Here is a 24,154-nt window from a genome sequence, read left to right as displayed (position 1 = left end):
AACTGAATTACAGAACAGAACAGGGTCTCAAATTTAGAAAACCAACTTATGCTTGCTTAAGGGTAAAGGTGAGTTGGGGTGCTGCATAAAACCAGAGATTGAAATGAGCACAGATAAAGTTCCTTAAGTCAAGTATGAAATAGACAAGAGCTACTCCTTGCTCAACGAAATGGACTCAACACCGCATATTAAACGCCTAAGAATGTACCTGACTAGTAAGTATCGTAAAACCTATGGATTGCTATGTCTCCGAAAGAGAATCAAGCATGTGTACAGGGGCATAAACGCAGCAGTGATAGGAATGGAGAGGTTCGGTGAGCAAATGAAGACCCTTTGAAGTCATATTGCATGGTACCCATTACACTGGTCTCAACTCTCCAGGTTTAAGGTATTCTTCCTTCAGCTAAAACATGCATGTGGAACCCAAGTATGATCAACCATGTGAACGGGAGACGTGTTCAAATATGTCTCAGTTTTCCTCCCCTGGTACTCGGGTGCAACATTCCAGACGCTTTACTAACACTCTCCCCACTTGGAGAGTCAGCGCCTTTAACCTCCTGTTTGGCCCAGTTTGCAATTTCTGCGGAAGATGAACAGGAATAGCGAGAACCAATGAGAGGCTAGCTGGAGGTGTCTGGACGTGCAAATTTACCTCTCATTTCCCACCAGGAAGAGGAATTAACCAAAGGCTCAGCATGCCGGGCCGGAACCAGATTAGGGCCTGAAGCCATCCTGCGGTGTTGCGGCCAGGTCACAAGAAAGCGAGTTGAAGAAAGGAGCTCAGGGGCACTGTAATTCACAAACCTGCAGACTTATAAATGACAGCTATCGTCCAAAAATAGACTGAAGTAAGGCTGCCAAGAGGACTTGAAAGCGGGGCAGAATTGCAGGAAACCGATTTCAGGAGGTAGACTGGAATTGCATTGAAAGCATAGGAAAAGAGGCAGAACGTCCACAATGATGCACTTGGCCACATAGGGCGTATGCGTTTTTTCCTGAATATATTCAGGAAAAAACGCATACGCCCTTTTTGGCCAACCAAGCAAGCTTGCAAAGGAAATCTGCACTACAATGAAGTCTCACTTCCCCCCGGTCAAAAGGGCCATCTGAAAAAAGTGTAAAATCCAGAAAGGCAGGACAGGCCATGGAGAACTGGGAGCCTTGTTATGCTGATGGGCGGGATGTAAATTGCCAACAGACACTCGGGAGAAGTGTATGGTGTTTCCTGAAACATCTAAAAAACAAAGCAACAGAGCCTAGGGCACTGCCACTTATGGTCCTATAGCTTAGGGAAATTAAAATCAAAAAGACACAGCCACCCCAAAGTTTGGGACGCCTCTGTTTACAAGAACCTCGTTTACAGTACAAGTTCAACATCGCAGAAAGTGAAAAATGGATAAAGAAGTTGTGGTATTTACTTACAAAGCAATATCACTCAGCAATGAAATCTATGTCATCAGGCCCTTAGCATCACAATGAGTGGATTCAGGTATGATGATTCTAACTGAAATAAGTCACACAGAAAAAAAACATCATAAGATATCAGTAATACACGGAATGTAAACTTGGCTACACAGGAACTGAATTACAGAACAGAACAGGGTCTCAAATTTAGAAAACCAACTTATGCTTGCTTAAGGGTAAAGGTGAGTTGGGGTGCTGCATAAAACCAGAGATTGAAATGAGCACAGATAAAGTTCCTTAAGTCAAATATGGAATAGACAAGAGCTACTCCTTGCTCAACGAAATGGACTCAACACCGCATATTAAACGCCTAAGAATGTACCTGACTAGTAAGTATCGTAAAACCTATGGATTGCTATGTCTCCAAAAGAGAATCAAGCATGTGTACAGGGGCATAAACGCAGCAGTGACAGGATTGGAGAGGTTCGGTGAGCAAATGAAGACCCTTTGAAGTCATATTGCATGGTACCCATTCCACGGGTCTCAACTCTCCAGGTTTAAGGTATTCTTCCTTCAGCTAAAACATGCATGTGGAACCCAAGTATGATCAACCATGTGAACGGGAGACGTGTTCAAATATGTCTCAGTTTTCCTCCCCTGGTACTCGGGTGCAACTTTCCAGACGCTTTACTAACACTCTCCCCACTTGGAGAGTCAGTGCCTTTAACCTCCTGTTTGGCCCAGTTTGCAATTTCTGCGGAAGATGAACAGGAATAGCGAGATCCAATAGGAGGCTAGCTGGAGGTGTCTGGACGGGCAAATTATTCCTGAATATATTCAAGAAAAAACGCATACGCCCTTTTTGGCCAACCAAGCAAGCTTGCAAAGGAAATCTGCACTACAATGAAGTCTCACTTCCCCCCGGTCAAAAGGGCCATCTGAAAAAAGTGTAAAATCCGGAAAGGCAGGACAGGCCATGGAGAACTGGGAGCCTTGTTATGCTGATGGGCGGGATGTAAATTGCCAACAGACACTCGGGAGAAGTGTATGGTGTTTCCTGAAACATCTAAAAAACAAAGCAACAGAGCCTAGGGCACTGCCGCTTATGGTCCTATAGCTTAGGGAAATTAAAATCAAAAAGACACAGCCACCCCAAAGTTTGGGACGCCTCTGTTTACAAGAACCTCGTTTACAGTACAAGTTCAACATCGCAGAAAGTGAAAAATGGATAAAGAAGTTGTGGTATTTACTTACAAAGCAATATCACTCAGCAATGAAATCTATGTCATCAGGCCCTTAGCATCACAATGAGTGGATTCAGGTATGATGATTCTACCTGAAATAAGTCACACAGAAAAAGAAACATCATAAGATATCAGTAATACACGGAATGTAAACTTGGCTACACAGGAACTGAATTACAGAACAGAACAGGGTCTCAAATTTAGAAAACCAACTTATGCTTGCTTAAGGGTAAAGGTGAGTTGGGGTGCTGCATAAAAACAGAGATTGAAATGAGCACAGATAAAGTTCCTTAAGTCAAATATGGAATAGACAAGAGCTACTCCTTGCTCAACGAAATGGACTCAACACCGCATATTAAACGCCGAAGAATGTACCTGACTAGTAAGTATTGTAAAACCTATGGATTGCTATGTCTCCAAAAGAGAATCAAGCATGTGTACAGGGGCATAAACGCAGCAGTGATAGGATTGGAGAGGTTCGGTGAGCAAATGAAGACCCTTTGAAGTCATATTGCATGGTACCCATTCCACGGGTCTCAACTCTCCAGGTTTAAGGTATTCTTCCTTCAGCTAAAACATGCATGTGGAACCCAAGAATGATCAACCATGTGAACGGGAGACGTGTTCAAATATGTCTCAGTTTTCCTCCCCTGATACTCGGGTGCAACATTCCAGACGCTTTACTAACACTCTCCCCACTTGGAGAGTCAGCGCCTTTAACCTCCTGTTTGGCCCAGTTTGCAATTTCTGCGGAAGATGAACAGGAATAGCGAGAAGCAATGAGAGGCTAGCTGGAGGTGTCTGGACGGACAAATTTAACTCTCATTTCCCACCAGGAAGAGGAAATAACCAAAGGCTCAGCGTGCCGTACCGGAACCAGATTAGGGCCTGAAGCCATCCTGTGGTGTTGCGGCCAGCTCAAAAGAAAGCGAGTTGAAGAAAGGAGCTTAGGGGCACTGTAATTCACAAACCTGCAGAGTTATAAATGACAGCTATCGTCCAAAAATAGACTGAAGTAAGGCTGCCAAGAGGACTTGAAAGCGGGGCAGAATTGCAGGAAACCGATTTCAGGAGGTAGACTGGAATTGCATTGAAAGCATAGGAAAAGAGGCAGAACGTCCACAATGATGCACTTGGCCAAAAAGGGCGTATGCGTTTTTTCCTGAATATATTCAGGAAAAAACGCATACGCCCTTTTTGGCCAACCAAGCAAGCTTGCAAACGAAATCTGCACTACAATGAAGTCTCACTTCCCCCCGGTCAAAAGGGCCATCTGAAAAAAGTGTAAAATCCAGAAAGGCAGGACAGGCCATGGAGAACTGGGAGCCTTGTTATGCTGATGGGCGGGATGTAAATTGCCAACAACCACTCGGGAGAAGTGTATGGTGTTTCCTGAAACATCTAAAAAACAAAGCAACAGAACTTAGGGCACTTCCACTTATGGTCCTATAGCTTAGGGAAATTAAAATCAAAAAGACACAGCCACCCCAAAGTTTGGAACGGCTCTGTTTACAAGAACCTCGTTTACAGTACAAGTTCAACATCGCAGAAAGTGAAAAATGGATAAAGAAGTTGTGGTATTTACTTACAAAGCAATATCACTCAGCAATGAAATCTGTGTCATCAGGCCCTTAGCAGCACAATTAGTGGATTCAGGTATGATGATTCTAACTGAAGTAAGTCACACAGAAAATGAAACATCATAAGATATCAGTAATACACGGAATGTAAACTTGGCTACAAAGGAACTGAATTACAGAACAGAACAGGGTCTCAAATTTAGAAAACCAACTTATGCTTGCTTAAGGGTAAAGGTGAGTTGGGGTGCTGCATAAAACCAGAGATTGAAATGAGCACAGATAAAGTTCCTTAGGTCAAATATGGAATAGACAAGAGCTACTCCTTGCTCAACGAAATGGACACAACACCGCATATTAAACGCCTAAGAATGTACCTGACTAGTAAGTATCTTAAAACCTATGGATTGCTATGTCTCCGAAAGAGAATCAAGCATGTGTACAGGGGCATAAACGCAGCAGTGATAGGATTGGAGAGGTTCGGTGAGCAAATGAAGACCCTTTGAAGTCATATTGCATGGTACCCATTCCACGGGTTTCAACTACCCAGGTTTTAGGTATTCTTCCTTCAGCTAAAACATGCATGTGGAACCCAGAGTATGATCAACCATGTGATCGGGAGACGTGTTCAAATATGTCTCAGTTTTCGTACCCTGGTACTCGGGTGCAACATTCCAGACGCTTTACTAACACTCTCCCGACTTGGAGAGACAGTCCCTTTAACCTCCTGTTTGGCCCAGTTTGCAATTTCTGCGGAAGATGAACAGGAATAGCGAGAACCAATGAGAGACTAGCTGGAGGTGTCTGGACGGGAAAATTTAACTCTCATTTCCCACCAGGAAGAGGAATTAACCAAAGGCTCAGCATGCCGGGCCGGAACCACATTAGGGCCTGAAGCCATCCTGCGGTGTTGCGGCCAGGTCACAAGAAAGCGAGTTGAAGAAAGGAGCTCAGGGGCACTGTAATTCACAAACCTGCAGAGTTATAAATGACAGCTATCATCCAAAAATAGACTGAAGTAAGGCTGCCAAGAGGACTTGAAAGCGGGGCAGAATTGCAGGAAACCGATTTCAGGAGGTAGACTGGAATTGCATTGAAAGCATAGGAAAAGAGGCAGAACGTCCACAATGATGCACTTGGCCAAAAAGGGCGTATGCGTTTTTTCCTGAATATATTCAGGAAAAAACGCATACGCCCTTTTTGGCCAACCAAGCAAGCTTGCAAAGGAAATCTGCACTACAATGAAGTCTCACTTCCCCCCGGTCAAAAGGGCCATCTGAAAAAAGTGTAAAATCCAGAAAGGCAGGACAGGCCATGGAGAACTGGGAGCCTTGTTATGCTGATGGGCGGGATGTAAATTGCCAACAGACACTCGGGAGAAGTGTATGGTGTTTCCTGAAACATCTAAAAAACAAAGCAACAGAGCCTAGGGCACTGCCACTTATGGTCCTATAGCTTAGGGAAATTAAAATCAAAAAGACACAGCCACCCCAAAGTTTGGGACGCCTCTGTTTACAAGAACCTCGTTTACAGTACAAGTTCAACATCGCAGAAAGTGAAAAATGGATAAAGAAGTTGTGGTATTTACTTACAAAGCAATATCACTCAGCAATGAAATCTATGTCATCAGGCCCTTAGCATCACAATGAGTGGATTCAGGTATGATGATTCTAACTGAAATAAGTCACACAGAAAAAGAAACATCATAAGATATCAGTAATACACGGAATGTAAACTTGGCTACACAGGAACTGAATTACAGAACAGAACAGGGTCTCAAATTTAGAAAACCAACTTATGCTTGCTTAAGGGTAAAGGTGAGTTGGGGTGCTGCATAAAACCAGAGATTGAAATGAGCACAGATAAAGTTCCTTAAGTCAAGTATGAAATAGACAAGAGCTACTCCTTGCTCAACGAAATGGACTCAACACCGCATATTAAACGCCTAAGAATGTACCTGACTAGTAAGTATCGTAAAACCTATGGATTGCTATGTCTCCGAAAGAGAATCAAGCATGTGTACAGGGGCATAAACGCAGCAGTGATAGGAATGGAGAGGTTCGGTGAGCAAATGAAGACCCTTTGAAGTCATATTGCATGGTACCCATTACACGGGTCTCAACTCTCCAGGTTTAAGGTATTCTTCCTTCAGCTAAAACATGCATGTGGAACCCAAGTATGATCAACCATGTGAACGGGAGACGTGTTCAAATATGTCTCAGTTTTCCTCCCCTGGTACTCGGGTGCAACATTCCAGACGCTTTACTAACACTCTCCCCACTTGGAGAGTCAGCGCCTTTAACCTCCTGTTTGGCCCAGTTTGCAATTTCTGCGGAAGATGAACAGGAATAGCGAGAACCAATGAGAGGCTAGCTGGAGGTGTCTGGACGGGCAAATTTAACTCTCATTTCCCACCAGGAAGAGGAATTAACCAAAGGCTCAGCATGCCGGGCCGGAACCAGATTAGGGCCTGAAGCCATCCTGCGGTGTTGCGGCCAGGTCACAAGAAAGCGAGTTGAAGAAAGGAGCTCAGGGGCACTGTAATTCACAAACCTGCAGAGTTATAAATGACAGCTATCGTCCAAAAATAGACTAAGTAAGGCTGCCAAGAGGACTTGAAAGCGGGGCAGAATTGCAGGAAACCGATTTCAGGAGGTAGACTGGAATTGCATTGAAAGCATAGGAAAAGAGGCAGAACGTCCACAATGATGCACTTGGCCAAAAAGGGCGTATGCGTTTTTTCCTGAATATATTCAGGAAAAAACGCATACGCCCTTTTTGGCCAACCAAGCAAGCTTGCAAAGGAAATCTGCACTACAATGAAGTCTCACTTCCCCCCGGTCAAAAGGGCCATCTGAAAAAAGTGTAAAATCCAGAAAGGCAACAGGCCATTGAGAACTGGGAGCCTTGTTATGCTGATGGACGGGATGTAAATTGCCAACAGACACTTGGGAGAAGTGTATGGTGTTTCCTGAAACATCTAAAAAACAAAGCAACAGAGCCTAGGGCACTTCCACTTATGGTCCTATAGCTTAGGAAAATTAAAATCAAAAAGACACAGCCACCCCAAAGTTTGGAACGGCTCTGTTTACAAGAACCTCGTTTACAGTACAAGTTCAACATCGCAGAAAGTGAAAAATGGATAAAGAACTTGTGGTACTTACGTACAATGCAGTGTCACTCAGCAATGAAATCTATGTCATCAGGCCAGTAGCAGCATAATGAGTAGATTCAGGTACGATGATTCTAACTGAAATAAGTCACACAGAAAAAGAAACATCATAAGATATCACTAATACACGGAATGTAAACTTGGCTACACAGGAACTGAATTACAAAACAGAACAGGTTCTCAAATTTAGAAAACCAACTTATGCATGCTTAAGGGGAAAGGTGAGTTGGGTTGCTGCATAAAACCAGAGATTGAAATGAGCACAGATAAAGTTCCTTAAGCCAAATATGGAATAGACAAGAGCTACTCCTTGCTCAATGAAATGGACTCAACACCGCATATTAAACGCCTAAGAATGTACCTCACTAGTAAGTATCTTAAAACCTATGGATTGCTATGTCTCCGAAAGAGAATCAAGCATGTGTACAGGGGCATAAACGCAGCAGTGATAGGATTGGAGAGGTTCGGTGAGCAAATGAAGACCCTTTGAAGTCATATTGCATGGTACCCATTCCACGGGTTTCAACTACCCAGGTTTTAGGTATTCTTCCTTCAGCTAAAACATGCATGTGGAACCCAAGTATGATCAACCATGTGATCGGGAGACGTGTTCAAATATGTCTCAGTTTTCCTCCCCTGGTACTCGGGTGCAACATTCCAGACGCTTTACTAACACTCTCCCCACTTGGAGAGTCAGCGCCTTTAACCTCCTGTTTGGCACAGTTTGCAATTTCTGCGGAAGATGAACAGGAATAGCGAGAACCAATGAGAGGCTAGCTGGAGGTGTCTGGACGGGCAAATTTAACTCTCATTTCCCACCAGGAAGAGGAAATAACCAAAGGCTCAGCGTGCCGTACCGGAACCAGATTAGGGCCTGAAGCCATCCTGTGGTGTTGCGGCCAGGTCACAAGAAAGCGAGTTGAAGAAAGGAGCTCAGGGGCACTGTAATTCACAAACCTGCAGAGTTATAAATGACAGCTATCGTCCAAAAATAGACTGAAGTAAGGCTGCCAAGAGGACTTGAAAGCGGGGCAGAATTGCAGGAAACCGATTTCAGGAGGTAGACTGGAATTGCATTGAAAGCATAGGAAAAGAGGCAGAACGTCCACAATGATGCACTTGGCCAAAAAGGGCGTATGCGTTTTTTCCTGAATATATTCAGGAAAAAACGCATACGCCCTTTTTGGCCAACCAAGCAAGCTTGCAAAGGAAATCTGCACTACAATGAAGTCTCACTTCCCCCCGGTCAAAAGGGCCATCTGAAAAAAGTGTAAAATCCAGAAAGGCAGGACAGGCCATGGAGAACTGGGAGCCTTGTTATGCTGATGGGCGGGATGTAAATTGCCAACAGACACTCGGGAGAAGTGTATGGTGTTTCCTGAAACATCTAAAAAACAAAGCAACAGAGCCTAGGGCACTGCCACTTATGGTCCTATAGCTTAGGGAAATTAAAATCAAAAAGACACAGCCACCCCAAAGTTTGGGACGCCTCTGTTTACAAGAACCTCGTTTACAGTACAAGTTCAACATCGCAGAAAGTGAAAAATGGATAAAGAAGTTGTGGTATTTACTTACAAAGCAGTATCACTCAGCAATGAAATCTATGTCATCAGGCCCTTAGCAGCACAATGAGTGGATTCAGGTATGATGATTCTAACTGAAGTAAGTCACACAGAAAAAGAAACATCATAAGATATCAGTAATACACGGAATGGAAACTTGGCTACACAGGAACTGAATTACAGAACAGAACAGGGTCTCAAATTTAGAAAAACAACTTATGCTTGCTTAAGGGAAAACGTGAGTTGGGTTTCTGCATAAAACCAGAGATTGAAATGAGCACAGATAAAGTTCCTTAAGTCAAATATGGAATAGACAAGAGCTACTCCTTGCTCAACGAAATGGACTCAACACCGCATATTAAACGCCTAAGAATGTACCTGACTAGTAAGTATCTTAAAATCTATGGATTGCTATGTCTCCGAAAGAGAATCAAGCATGTGTACAGGGGCATAAACGCAGCAGTGATAGGATTGGAGAGGTTCGGTGAGCAAATGAAGACCCTTTGAAGTCATATTGCATGGTACCCATTACACGGGTCTCAACTCTCCAGGTTTAAGGTATTCTTCCTTCAGCTAAAACATGCATGTGGAACCCAAGTATGATCAACCATGTGAACGGGAGACGTGTTCAAATATGTCTCAGTTTTCCTCCCCTGGTACTCGGGTGCAACATTCCAGACGCTTTACTAACACTCTCCCCACTTGGAGAGTCAGCGCCTTTAACCTCCTGTTTGGCCCAGTTTGCAATTTCTGCGGAAGATGAACAGGAATAGCGAGAACCAATGAGAGACTAGCTGGAGGTGTCTGGACGGGCAAATTTAACTCTCATTTCCCACCAGGAAAAGGAAATAACCAAAGGCTCAGCGTGCCGTGCCGGAACCAGATTAGGGCCTGAAGCCATCCTGCGGTGTTGCGGCCAGGTCACAAGAAAGCAAGTTGAAGAAAGGAGCTCAGGGGCACTGTAATTCACAAACCTGCAGAGTTATAAATGACAGCTATCATCCAAAATAGACTGAAGTAAGGCTGCCAAGAGGACTTGAAAGCGGGGCAGAATTGCAGGAAACCGATTTCAGGAGGTAGACTGGAATTGCATTGAAAGCATAGGAAAAGAGGCAGAACGTCCACAATGATGCACTTGGCCAAAAAGGGCGTATGCGTTTTTTCCTGAATATATTCAGGAAAAAACGCATACGCCCTTTTTGGCCAACCAAGCAAGCTTGCAAAGGAAATCTGCACTACAATGAAGTCTCACTTCCCCCCGGTCAAAAGGGCCATCTGAAAAAAGTGTAAAATCCAGAAAGGCAGGACAGGCCATGGAGAACTGGGAGCCTTGTTATGCTGATGGGCGGGATGTAAATTGCCAACAACCACTCGGGAGAAGTGTATGGTGTTTCCTGAAACATCTAAAAAACAAAGCAACAGAACCTAGGGCACTTCCACTTATGGTCCTATAGCTTAGGGAAATTAAAATCAAAAAGACACAGTCACCCCAAAGTTTGGAACGGCTCTGTTTACAAGAACCTCGTTTACAGTACAAGTTCAACATCGCAGAAAGTGAAAAATGGATAAAGAAGTTGTGGTATTTACTTACAAAGCAATATCACTCAGCAATGAAATCTGTGTCATCAGGCCCTTAGCAGCACAATGAGTGGATTCAGGTATGATGATTGTAACTGAAATAAGTCACACAGAAAAAGAAACATCATAAGATATCAGTAATACACGGAATGTAAACTTGGCTACACAGGAACTGAATTACAGAACAGAACAGGGTCTCAAATTTAGAAAACCAACTTATTCTTGCTTAAGGGTAAAGGTGAGTTGGGGTGCTGCATAAAACCAGAGATTGCAATGAGCACAGATAAAGTTCCTTAAGCCAAATATGGAATAGACAAGAGCTACTCCTTGCTCAACGAAATGGACTCAACACCCCATATTAAACGCCTAAGAATGTTCCTGACTAGTAAGTATCTTAAAACCTATGGATTGCTATGTCTCCGAAAGAGAATCAAGCATGTGTACAGGGGCATAAACGCAGCAGTGATAGGATTGGAGAGGTTCGGTGAGCAAATGAAGACCCTTTGAAGTCATATTGCATGGTACCCATTCCACGGGTTTCAACTACTCAGGTTTAAGGTATTCTTCCTTCAGCTAAAACATGCATGTGGAACCTAGAGTATGATCAACCATGTGATCGGGAGACGTGTTCAAATATGTCTCAGTTTTCCTCCCCTACTACTCGGGTGCAACATTCCAGACGCTTTACTAACACTCTCCCGACTTGGAGAGTCAGTCCCTTTAACCTCCTGTTTGGCCCAGTTTGCAATTTCTGCGGAAGATGAACAGGAATAGCGAGAACCAATGAGAGACTAGCTGGAGGTGTCTGGACGGGCAAATTTAACTCTCATTTCCCACCAGGAAGAGGCATTAACCAAAGGCTCAGCGTGCCGTGCCGGAACCAGATTAGGGCCTGAAGCCATCCTGCGGTGTTGCGGCCAGGTTACAAGTAAGCGAGTTGAAGAAAAGAGCTCAGGGGCACTGTAATTCACAAACCTGCAGAGTTATAAATGACAGCTATCGTCCAAAAATAGACTGAAGTAAGGCTGCCAAGAGGACTTGAAAGCGGGGCAGAATTGCAGGAAACCGATTTCAGGAGGTAGACTGGAATTGCATTGAAAGCATAGGAAAAGAGGCAGAACGTCCACAATGATGCACTTGGCCAAAAAGGGCGTATGCGTTTTTTCCGGAATATATTCAGGAAAAAACGCATACGCCCTTTTTGGCCAACCAAGCAAGCTTGCAAAGGAAATCTGCACTACAATGAAGTCTCACTTCCCCCCGGTCAAAAGGGCCATCTGAAAAAAGTGTAAAATCCAGAAAGGCAACAGGCCATTGAGAACTGGGAGCCTTGTTATGCTGATGGGCGGGATGTAAATTGCCAACAGACACTTGGGAGAAGTGTATGGTGTTTCCTGAAACATCTAAAAAACAAAGCAACAGAGCCTAGGGCACTTCCACTTATGGTCCTATAGCTTAGGGAAATTAAAATCAAAAAGACACAGCCACCCCAAAGTTTGGAACGGCTCTGTTTACAAGAACCTCGTTTACAGTACAAGTTCAACATCGCAGAAAGTGAAAAATGGATAAAGAACTTGTGGTACTTACGTACAATGCAGTATCACTCAGCAATGAAATCTATGTCATCAGGCCCGTAGCAGCATAATGAGTAGATTCAGGTACGATGATTCTAACTGAAATAAGTCACACAGAAAAAGAAACATCATAAGATATCAGTTATACACGGAATGTAAACTTGGCTACACAGGAACTGAATTACAGAACAGAACAGGGTCTCAAATTTAGAAAACCAACTTATGCTTGCTTAAGGGGAAAGGTGAGTTGGGTTGCTGCAAGAAACCAGAGATTGAAATGAGCACAGATAAAGTTCCTTAAGCCAAATATGGTATAGACAAGAGTTACTCCTTGCTCAATGAAATGGACTCAACACCGCATATTAAACGCCTAAGAATGTACCTGACTAGTAAGTATCTTAAAACCTATGGATTGCTATGTCTCCGAAAGAGAATCAAGCATCTGTACAGGGGCATAAACGCAGCAGTGATAGGATTGGAGAGGTTCGGTGAGCAAATGAAGACCCTTTGAAGTCATATTGCATGGTACCCATTACACGGGTCTCAACTCTCCAGGTTTCAGGTATTCTTCCTTCAGCTAAAACATGCATGTGGAACCCAAGTATGATCAACCATGTGAACGGGAGACGTGTTCAAATATGTCTCAGTTTTCCTCCCCTGGTACTCGGGTGCAACATTCCAGACGCTTTACTAACACTCTCCCCACTTGGAGAGTCAGCGCCTTTAACCTCCTGTTTGGCCCAGTTTGCAATTTCTGCGGAAGATGAACAGGAATAGCGAGAACCAATGAGAGACTAGCTGGAGGTGTCTGGACGGGCAAATTTAACTCTCATTTCCCACCAGGAAAAGGAAATAACCAAAGGCTCAGCGTGCCGTGCCGGAACCAGATTAGGGCCTGAAGCCATCCTGCGGTGTTGCGGCCAGGTCACAAGAAAGCAAGTTGAAGAAAGGAGCTCAGGGGCACTGTAATTCACAAACCTGCAGAGTTATAAATGACAGCTATCGTCCAAAAATAGACTGAAGTAAGGCTGCCAAGAGGACTTGAAAGCGGGGCAGAATTGCAGGAAACCGATTTCAGGAGGTAGACTGGAATTGCATTGAAAGCAAAGGAAAAGAGGCAGAACGTCCACAATGATGCACTTGGCCAAAAAGGGCGTATGCGTTTTTTCTTGAATATATTCAGGAAAAAACGCATACGCCCTTTTTGGCCAACCAAGCAAGCTTGCAAAGGAAATCTGCACTACAATGAAGTCTCACATCCCCCCGGTCAAAAGGGCCATCTGAAAAAAGTGTAAAATCCAGAAAGGCAGGACAGGCCATGGAGAACTGGGAGGCTTGTTATGCTGATGGGCGGGATGTAAATTGCCAACAACCACTCGGGAGAAGTGTATGGTGTTTCCTGAAACATCTAAAAAACAAAGCAACAGAGCCTAGGGCACTTCCACTTATGGTCCTATAGCTTAGGGAAATTAAAATCAAAAAGACACAGCCACCCCAAAGTTTGGAACGGCTCTGTTTACAAGAACCTCGTTTACAGTACAAGTTCAACATCGCAGAAAGTGAAAAATGGATAAAGAAGTTGTGGTATTTACTTACAAAGCAATATCACTCAGCAATGAAATCTGTGTCATCAGGCCCTTAGCAGCACAATGAGTGGATTCAGGTATGATGATTGTAACTGAAATAAGTCACACAGAAAAAGAAACATCATAAGATATCAGTAATACACGGAATGTAAACTTGGCTACACAGGAACTGAATTACAGAACAGAACAGGGTCTCAAATTTAGAAAACCAACTTATTCTTGCTTAAGGGTAAAGGTGAGTTGGGGTGCTGCATAAAACCAGAGATTGCAATGAGCACAGATAAAGTTCCTTAAGCCAAATATGGAATAGACAAGAGCTACTCCTTGCTCAACGAAATGGACTCAACACCCCATATTAAACGCCTAAGAATGTTCCTGACTAGTAAGTATCTTAAAACCTATGGATTGCTATGTCTCCGAAAGAGAATCAAGCATGTGTACAGGGGCATAAACGCAGCAGTGATAGGATTGGAGAGGTTCGGTGAGCAAATGAAGACCCTTTGAAGTCATATTGCATGGTACCCATTCCACGGGTTTCAACTACCCAGGTTTAAGGTATTCTTCCTTCAGCTAAAACATGCATGTGGAACCTAGAGTATGATCAACCATGTGATCGGGAGACGTGTTCAAATATGTCTCAGTTTTCCTCCCCTAGTACTCGGGTGCAACATTCCAGACGCTTTACTAACACTCTCCCGACTTGGAGAGTCAGTCCCTTTAACCTCCTGTTTGGCCCAGTTTGCAATTTCTGCGGAAGATGAACAGGAATAGCGAGAACCAATGAGAGACTAGCTGGAGGTGTCTGGACGGGCAAATTTAACTCTCATTTCCCACCAGGAAGAGGCATTAACCAAAGGCTCAGCGTGCCGTGCCGGAACCAGATTAGGGCCTGAAGCCATCCTGCGGTGTTGCGGCCAGGTTACAAGAAAGCGAGTTGAAGAAAGGAGCTCAGGGGCACTGTAATTCACAAACCTGCAGAGTTATAAATGACAGCTATCGTCCAAAAATAGACTGAAGTAAGGCTGCCAAGAGGACTTCAAAGCGGGGCAGAATTGCAGGAAACCGATTTCAGGAGGTAGACTGGAATTGCATTGAAAGCATAGGAAAAGAGGCAGAACGTCCACAATGATGCACTTGGCCAAAAAGGGCGTATGCGTTTTTTCCGGAATATATTCAGGAAAAAACGCATACGCCCTTTTTGGCCAACCAAGCAAGCTTGCAAAGGAAATCTGCACTACAATGAAGTCTCACTTCCCCCCGGTCAAAAGGGCCATCTGAAAAAAGTGTAAAATCCAGAAAGGCAACAGGCCATTGAGAACTGGGAGCCTTGTTATGCTGATGGGCGGGATGTAAATTGCCAACAGACACTTGGGAGAAGTGTATGGTGTTTCCTGAAATATCTAAAAAACAAAGCAACAGAGCCTAGGGCACTTCCACTTATGGTCCTATAGCTTAGGGAAATTAAAATCAAAAAGACACAGCCACCCCAAAGTTTGGAACGGCTCTGTTTACAAGAACCTCGTTTACAGTACAAGTTCAACATCGCAGAAAGTGAAAAATGGATAAAGAACTTGTGGTACTTACGTACAATGCAGTATCACTCAGCAATGAAATCTATGTCATCAGGCCCGTAGCAGCATAATGAGTAGATTCAGGTACGATGATTCTAACTGAAATAAGTCACACAGAAAAAGAAACATCATAAGATATCAGTTATACACGGAATGTAAACTTGGCTACACAGGAACTGAATTCCAAAACAGAACAGGGTCTCAAATTTAGAAAACCAACTTATGCTTGCTTAAGGGGAAAGGTGAGTTGGGTTGCTGCAAGAAACCAGAGATTGAAATGAGCACAGATAAAGTTCCTTAAGCCAAATATGGTATAGACAAGAGTTACTCCTTGCTCAACGAAATGGACTCAACACCGCATATTAAACGCCTAAGAATGTACCTGACTAGTAAGTATCTTAAAACCTATGGATTGCTATGTCTCCGAAAGAGAATCAAGCATCTGTACAGGGGCATAAACGCAGCAGTGATAGGATTGGAGAGGTTCGGTGAGCAAATGAAGACCCTTTGAAGTCATATTGCATGGTACCCATTACACGGGTCTCAACTCTCCAGGTTTAAGGTATTCTTCCTTCAGCTAAAACATGCATGTGGAACCCAAGTATGATCAACCATGTGAACGGGAGACGTGTTCAAATATGTCTCAGTTTTCCTCCCCTGGTACTCGGGTGCAACATTCCAGACGCTTTACTAACACTCTCCCCACTTGGAGAGTCAGCGCCTTTAACCTCCTGTTTGGCCCAGTTTGCAATTTCTGCGGAAGATGAACAGGAATAGCGAGAACCAATGAGAGACTAGCTGGAGGTGTCTGGACGGGCAAATTTAACTCTCATTTCCCACCAGGAAAAGGAAATAACCAAAGGCTCAGCGTGCCGTGCCGGAACCAGATTAGGGCCTGAAGCCATCCTGCGGTGTTGCGGCCAGGTCACAAGAAAGCAAGTTGAAGAAAGGAGCTCAGGGGCACTGTAATTCACAAACCTGCAGAGTTATAAATGACAGCTATCGTCCAAAAATAGACTGAAGTAAGGCTGCCAAGAGGACTTGAAAGCGGGGCAGAATTGCAGGAAACCGATTTCAGGAGGTAGACTGGAATTGCATTGAAAGCATAGGAAAAGAGGCAGAACGTCCACAATGATGCACTTGGCCAAAAAGGGCGTATGCGTTTTTTCTTGAATATATTCAGGAAAAAACGCATACGCCCTTTTTGGCCAACCAAGCAAGCTTGCAAAGGAAATCTGCACTACAATGAAGTCTCACATCCCCCCGGTCAAAAGGGCCATCTGAAAAAAGTGTAAAATCCAGAAAGGCAGGACAGGCCATGGAGAACTGGGAGGCTTGTTATGCTGATGGGCGGGATGTAAATTGCCAACAACCACTCGGGAGAAGTGTATGGTGTTTCCTGAAACATCTAAAAAACAAAGCAACAGAGCCTAGGGCACTTCCACTTATGGTCCTATAGCTTAGGGAAATTAAAATCAAAAAGACACAGCCACCCCAAAGTTTGGAACGGCTCTGTTTACAAGAACCTCGTTTACAGTACAAGTTCAACATCGCAGAAAGTGAAAAATGGATAAAGAAGTTGTGGTATTTACTTACAAAGCAATATCACTCAGCAATGAAATCTGTGTCATCAGGCCCTTAGCAGCACAATGAGTGGATTCAGGTATGATGATTGTAACTGAAATAAGTCACACAGAAAAAGAAACATCATAAGATATCAGTAATACACGGAATGTAAACTTGGCTACACAGGAACTGAATTACAGAACAGAACAGGGTCTCAAATTTAGAAAACCAACTTATTCTTGCTTAAGGGTAAAGGTGAGTTGGGGTGCTGCATAAAACCAGAGATTGCAATGAGCACAGATAAAGTTCCTTAAGCCAAATATGGAATAGACAAGAGCTACTCCTTGCTCAACGAAATGGACTCAACACCCCATATTAAACGCCTAAGAATGTTCCTGACTAGTAAGTATCGTAAAACCTATGGATTGCTATGTCTCCGAAAGAGAATCAAGCATGTGTACAGGGGCATAAACGCAGCAGTGATAGGATTGGAGAGGTTCGGTGAGCAAATGAAGACCCTTTGAAGTCATATTGCATGGTACCCATTCCACGGGTTTCAACTACCCAGGTTTAAGGTATTCTTCCTTCAGCTAAAACATGCATGTGGAACCTAGAGTATGATCAACCATGTGATCGGGAGACGTGTTCAAATATGTCTCAGTTTTCCTCCCCTAGTACTCGGGTGCAACATTCCAGACGCTTTACTAACACTCTCCCGACTTGGAGAGTCAGTCCCTTTAACCTCCTGTTTGGCCCAGTTTGCAATTTCTGCGGAAGATGAACAGGAATAGCGAGAACCAATGAGAGACTAGCTGGAGGTGTCTGGACGGGCAAATTTAACTCTCATTTCCCACCAGGAAGAGGCATTAACCAAAGGCTCAGCGTGCCGTGCCGGAACCAGATTAGGGCCTGAAGCCATCCTGCGGTGTTGCGGCCAGGTTACAAGAAAGCGAGTTGAAGAAAGGAGCTCAGGGGCACTGTAATTCACAAACCTGCAGAGTTATAAATGACAGCTATCATCCAAAAATAGACTGAAGTAAGGCTGCCAAGAGGACTTGAAAGCGGGGCAGAATTGCAGGAAACCGATTTCAGGAGGTAGACTGGAATTGCATTGAAAGCATAGGAAAAGAGGCAGAACGTCCACAATGATGCACTTGGCCAAAAAGGGCGTATGCGTTTTTTCCGGAATATATTCAGGAAAAAACGCATACGCCCTTTTTGGCCAACCAAGCAAGCTTGCAAAGGAAATCTGCACTACAATGAAGTCTCACTTCCCCCCGGTCAAAAGGGCCATCTGAAAAAAGTGTAAAATCCAGAAAGGCAACAGGCCATTGAGAACTGGGAGCCTTGTTATGCTGATGGGCGGGATGTAAATTGCCAACAGACACTTGGGAGAAGTGTATGGTGTTTCCTGAAACATCTAAAAAACAAAGCAACAGAGCCTAGGGCACTTCCACTTATGGTCCTATAGCTTAGGGAAATTAAAATCAAAAAGACACAGCCACCCCAAAGTTTGGAACGGCTCTGTTTACAAGAACCTCGTTTACAGTACAAGTTCAACATCGCAGAAAGTGAAAAATGGATAAAGAACTTGTGGTACTTACGTACAATGCAGTATCACTCAGCAATGAAATCTATGTCATCAGGCCCGTAGCAGCATAATGAGTAGATTCAGGTACGATGATTCTAACTGAAATAAGTCACACAGAAAAAGAAACATCATAAGATATCAGTTATACACGGAATGTAAACTTGGCTACACAGGAACTGAATTCCAAAACAGAACAGGGTCTCAAATTTAGAAAACCAACTTATGCTTGCTTAAGGGGAAAGGTGAGTTGGGTTGCTGCAAGAAACCAGAGATTGAAATGAGCACAGATAAAGTTCCTTAAGCCAAATATGGTATAGACAAGAGTTACTCCTTGCTCAACGAAATGGACTCAACACCGCATATTAAACACCTAAGAATGTACCTGACTAGTAAGTATCTTAAAACCTATGGATTGCTATGTCTCCGAAAGAGAATCAAGCATGTGTACAGGGGCATAAACGCAGCAGTGATAGGATTGGAGAGGTTCGGTGAGCAAATGAAGACCCTTTGAAGTCATATTGCATGGTACCCATTACACGAGTCTCAACTCTCCAGGTTTAAGGTATTCTTCCTTCAGCTAAAACATGCATGTGGAACCCAAGTATGATCAACCATGTGAACGGGAGACGTGTTCAAATATGTCTCAGTTTTTCTCCCCTGGTACTCGGGTGCAACATTCCAGACGCTTTACTAACACTCTCCCCACTTGGAGAGTCAGCGCCTTTAACCTCCTGTTTGGCCCAGTTTGCAATTTCTGCGGAAGATGAACAGGAATAGCGAGAACCAATGAGAGGCTAGCTGGAGGTGTCTGGACGGGCAAATTTAACTCTCATTTCCCACCAGGAAGAGGAAATAACCAAAGGCTCAGCGTGCCGTACCGGAACCAGATTAGGGCCTGAAGCCATCCTGCGGTGTTGCGGCCAGCTCAAAAGAAAGCGAGTTGAAGAAAGGAGCTCAGGGGCACTGTAATTCACAAACCTGCAGAGTTATAAATGACAGCTATCGTCCAAAAATATACTGAAGTAAGGCTGCCAAGAGGACTTGAAAGCGGGGCAGAATTGCAGGAAACCGATTTCAGGAGGTAGACTGGAATTGCATTGAAAGCATAGGAAAAGAGGCAGAACGTCCACAATGATGCACTTGGCCAAAAAGGGTGTATGCGTTTTTTGTGAATATATTCAGGAAAAAACGCATACACCCTTTTTGGCCAACCAAGCAAGCTTGCAAAGGAAATCTGCACTACAATGAAGTCTCACTTCCCCCCGGTCAAAAGGGCCATCTGAAAAAAGTGTAAAATCCAGAAAGGCAACAGGCCATTGAGAACTGGGAGCCTTGTTATGCTGATGGGCGGGATGTAAATTGCCAACAACCACTCGGGAGAAGTGTATGGTGTTTCCTGAAACATCTAAAAAACAAAGCAACAGAACCTAGGGCACTTCCACTTATGGTCCTATAGCTTAGGGAAATTAAAATCAAAAAGACACAGCCACCCCAAAGTTTGGAACGGCTCTGTTTACAAGAACCTCGTTTACAGTACAAGTTCAACATCGCAGAAAGTGAAAAATGGATAAAGAAGTTGTGGTATTTACTTACAAAGCAATATCACTCAGCAATGAAATCTGTGTCATCAGGCCCTTAGCAGCACAATGAGTGGATTCACGTATGATGATTCTAACTGAAATAAGTCACACAGAAAAAGAAACATCATAAGATATCAGTAATACACGGAATGTAAACTTGGCTACACAGGAACTGAATTACAGAACAGAACAGGGTCTCAAATTTAGAAAACCAACTTATGCTTGCTTAAGGGGAAAGGTGAGTTGGGGTGCTGCATAAAACCAGAGATTGAAATGAGCACAGATAAAGTTCCTTAAGCCAAATATGGAATAGACAAGAGCTACTCCTTGCTCAACGAAATGGACTCAACACCGCATATTAAACGCCTAAGAATGTACCTGACTAGTAAGTATCTTAAAACCTATGGATTGCTATGTCTCCAAAAGAGAATCAAGCATGTGTACAGGGGCATAAACGCAGCAGTGATAGGATTGGAGAGGTTCGGTGAGCAAATGAAGACCCTTTGAAGTCATATTGCATGGTACCCATTACACGGGTCTTAACTTTCCAGGTTTAAGGTATTCTTCCTTCAGCAAAAACATGCATGTGGAACCCAAGTATGATCAACCATGTGAACGGGAGACGTGTTCAAATATGTCTCAGTTTTCCTCCCCTAGTACTCGGGTGCAACATTCCAGACGCTTTACTAACACTCTCCCCACTTGGAGAGTCAGTCCCTTTAAACTCCTGTTTGGCCCAGTTTGCAATTTCTGCGGAAGATGAACAGGAATAGCGAGAACCAATGAGAGGCTAGCTGGAGGTGTCTGGACGGGCAAATTTAACTCTCATTTCCCACCAAGAAGAGGAATTAACCAAAGGCTCAGCATGCCGGGCCGGAACCAGATTAGGGCCTGAAGCCATCCTGCGGTGTTGCGGCCAGGTCACAAGAAAGCGAGTTGAAGAAAGGAGCTCAGGGGCACTGTAATTCACAAACCTGCAGAGTTATAAATGACAGCTATCGTCCAAAAATAGACTGAAGTAAGGCTGCCAAGAGGACTTGAAAGCGGGGCAGAATTGCAGGAAACCGATTTCAGGAGGTAGACTGGAATTGCATTGAAAGCATAGGAAAAGAGGCAGAACGTCCACAATGATGCACTTGGCCAAAAAGGGCGTATGCGTTTTTTCCTGAATATATTCAGGAAAAAACGCATACGCCCTTTTTGGCCAACCAAGCAAGCTTGCAAAGGAAATCTGCACTACAATGAAGTCTCACTTCCCCCCGGTCAAAAGGGCCATCTGAAAAAAGTGTAAAATCCAGAAAGGCAACAGGCCATGGAGAACTGGGAGCCTTGTTATGCTGATGGGCGGGATGTAAATTGCCAACAGACACTTGGGAGAAGTGTATGGTGTTTCCTGAAACATCTAAAAAACAAAGCAACAGAGCCTAGGGCACTTCCACTTATGGTCCTATAGCTTAGGGAAATTAAAATCAAAAAGACACAGCCACCCCAAAGTTTGGAACGGCTCTGTTTACAAGAACCTCGTTTACAGTACAAGTTCAACATCGCAGAAAGTGAAAAATGGATAAAGAACTTGTGGTACTTACGTACAATGCAGTATCACTCAGCAATGAAATCTATGTCATCAGGCCCGTAGCAGCATAATGAGTAGATTCAGGTACGATGATTCTAACTGAAATAAGTCACACAGAAAAAGAAACATCATAAGATATCAGTTATACACGGAATGTAAACTTGGCTACACAGGAACTGAATTCCAAAACAGAACAGGGTCTCAAATTTAGAAAACCAACTTATGCTTGCTTAAGGGGAAAGGTGAGTTGGGTTGCTGCAAGAAACCAGAGATTGAAATGAGCACAGATAAAGTTCCTTAAGCCAAATATGGTATAGACAAGAGTTACTCCTTGCTCAACGAAATGGACTCAACACCGCATATTAAACGCCTAAGAATGTACCTGACTAGTAAGTATCTTAAAACCTATGGATTGCTATGTCTCCGAAAGAGAATCAAGCATGTGTACAGGGGCATAAACGCAGCAGTGATAGGATTGGAGAGGTTCGGTGAGCAAATGAAGACCCTTTGAAGTCATATTGCATGGTACCCATTACACGAGTCTCAACTCTCCAGGTTTAAGGTATTCTTCCTTCAGCTAAAACATGCATGTGGAACCCAAGTATGATCAACCATGTGAACGGGAGACGTGTTCAAATATGTCTCAGTTTTTCTCCCCTGGTACTCGGGTGCAACATTCCAGACGCTTTACTAACACTCTCCCCACTTGGAGAGTCAGCGCCTTTAACCTCCTGTTTGGCCCAGTTTGCAATTTCTGCGGAAGATGAACAGGAATAGCGAGAACCAATGAGAGGCTAGCTGGAGGTGTCTGGACGGGCAAATTTAACTCTCATTTCCCACCAGGAAGAGGAAATAACCAAAGGCTCAGCGTGCCGTACCGGAACCAGATTAGGGCCTGAAGCCATCCTGCGGTGTTGCGGCCAGCTCAAAAGAAAGCGAGTTGAAGAAAGGAGCTCAGGGGCACTGTAATTCACAAACCTGCAGAGTTATAAATGACAGCTATCGTCCAAAAATATACTGAAGTAAGGCTGCCAAGAGGACTTGAAAGCGGGGCAGAATTGCAGGAAACCGATTTCAGGAGGTAGACTGGAATTGCATTGAAAGCATAGGAAAAGAGGCAGAACGTCCACAATGATGCACTTGGCCAAAAAGGGTGTATGCGTTTTTTCCTGAATATATTCAGGAAAAAACGCATACGCCCTTTTTGGCCAACCAAGCAAGCTTGCAAAGGAAATCTGCACTACAATGAAGTCTCACTTCCCCCCGGTCAAAAGGGCCATCTGAAAAAAGTGTAAAATCCAGAAAGGCAACAGGCCATTGAGAACTGGGAGCCTTGTTATGCTGATGGGCGGGATGTAAATTGCCAACAACCACTCGGGAGAAGTGTATGGTGTTTCCTGAAACATCTAAAAAACAAAGCAACAGAACCTAGGGCACTTCCACTTATGGTCCTATAGCTTAGGGAAATTAAAATCAAAAAGACACAGCCACCCCAAAGTTTGGAACGGCTCTGTTTACAAGAACCTCGTTTACAGTACAAGTTCAACATCGCAGAAAGTGAAAAATGGATAAAGAAGTTGTGGTATTTACTTACAAAGCAATATCACTCAGCAATGAAATCTGTGTCATCAGGCCCTTAGCAGCACAATGAGTGGATTCAGGTATGATGATTCTAACTGAAATAAGTCACACAGAAAAAGAAACATCATAAGATATCAGTAATACACGGAATGTAAACTTGGCTACACAGGAACTGAATTACAGAACAGAACAGGGTCTCAAATTTAGAAAAACAACTTATTCTTGCTTAAGGGTAAAGGTGAGTTGGGGTGCTGCATAAAACCAGAGATTGAAATGAGCACAGATAAAGTTCCTTAAGCCAAATATGGAATAGACAAGAGCTACTCCTTGCTCAACGAAATGGACTCAACACCGCATATTAAACGCCTAAGAATGTACCTGACTAGTAAGTATCTTAAAACCTATGGATTGCTATGTCTCCAAAAGAGAATCAAGCATGTGTACAGGGGCATAAACGCAGCAGTGATAGGATTGGAGAGGTTCGGTGAGCAAATGAAGACCCTTTGAAGTCATATTGCATGGTACCCATTACACGGGTCTTAACTTTCCAGGTTTAAGGTATTCTTCCTTCAGCTAAAACATGCATGTGGAACCCAAGTATGATCAACCATGTGAACGGGAGACGTGTTCAAATATGTCTCAGTTTTCCTCCCCTAGTACTCGGGTGCAACATTCCAGACGCTTTACTAACACTCTCCCCACTTGGAGAGTCAGTCCCTTTAACCTCCTGTTTGGCCCAGTTTGCAATTTCTGCGGAAGATGAACAGGAATAGCGAGAACCAATGAGAGGCTAGCTGGAGGTGTCTGGACGGACAAATTTAACTCTCATTTCCCACCAAGAAGAGGAATTAACCAAAGGCTCAGCATGCCGGGCCGGAACCAGATTAGGGCCTGAAGCCATCCTGCGGTGTTGCGGCCAGGTCACAAGAAAGCGAGTTGAAGAAAGGAGCTCAGGGGCACTGTAATTCACAAACCTGCAGAGTTATAAATGACAG

At 43.8% G+C, this 24,154-nt stretch overlaps 1 long non-coding RNA gene across 49 annotated transcripts in view; it reads right to left on the bottom strand.

Moving 5' to 3' along the window:
* LOC307181137 overlaps nt 1-24,154 on the bottom strand; it is a 3,028,377-nt gene that overhangs the window by 2,041,784 nt on the left and 962,439 nt on the right. The gene's annotated exons all lie outside the window — the stretch shown is intronic.

The sequence above is a fragment of the Stenella coeruleoalba genome (genome assembly GCF_951394435.1).
Source record: "Stenella coeruleoalba genome assembly, contig: scaffold_39, whole genome shotgun sequence".
Taxonomy (NCBI): domain Eukaryota; kingdom Metazoa; phylum Chordata; class Mammalia; order Artiodactyla; family Delphinidae; genus Stenella; species Stenella coeruleoalba.
Note: the sequence above shows the minus strand (reverse complement) of the source record. Positions and strands in the feature narration are given on the sequence as shown.